Genomic DNA, 653 nt, shown 5'->3' on the forward strand with positions numbered 1-653 from the left:
ACGTCACGCGCACGGCGACTTCCGGTGCACGCACGGCGGGGGCGCCGCTTCCGGTCCCGCCCCCTTCGCCTCAGAAAGCCGGAAGTGGCCTCCCCGAGGGCGGGCGGGAGGACATGGCGGCCTCCCTCGTGGCCAGGGTGAGGAGCCCAGCTTCAATGATAATAAGAATAATGACATTTATTAAGCGCTTACCATGTGCGGTGCACTGTTCTAAGCGCTGGGGTGGATACAGGGTAATCAAATTGTCCCACGGGGGGCACGCAGACTTATAATAATAGCAGTAATTATGAAAGACTGTGACTAGAGACTATAAGCGCTTACCATGTGCAAAGCACAGACTTATAATAATAGCAGTTATTATTATATAATATGATTATATAATAATTATTATTATAAACTGTGAATATAGACTATAAACGCACAGACTTATAACAGCGGTTATTATTATATAATATGATTATATAATAATAACAATAATTATTATAAACTGTGAATATAGACTATAAACGCACAGACTTATAATAACAGCGGTTATTATTATATAATATGATTATATAATAATAACAATAATTATTATAAACTGTGAATATAGACTATAAACGCACAGACTTATAATAACAGCGGTTATTATTATATAATATGATTGTATAATA

Source organism: Tachyglossus aculeatus, chromosome 22, assembly GCF_015852505.1.
Source record: "Tachyglossus aculeatus isolate mTacAcu1 chromosome 22, mTacAcu1.pri, whole genome shotgun sequence".
In the NCBI taxonomy this organism is placed as follows: domain Eukaryota; kingdom Metazoa; phylum Chordata; class Mammalia; order Monotremata; family Tachyglossidae; genus Tachyglossus; species Tachyglossus aculeatus.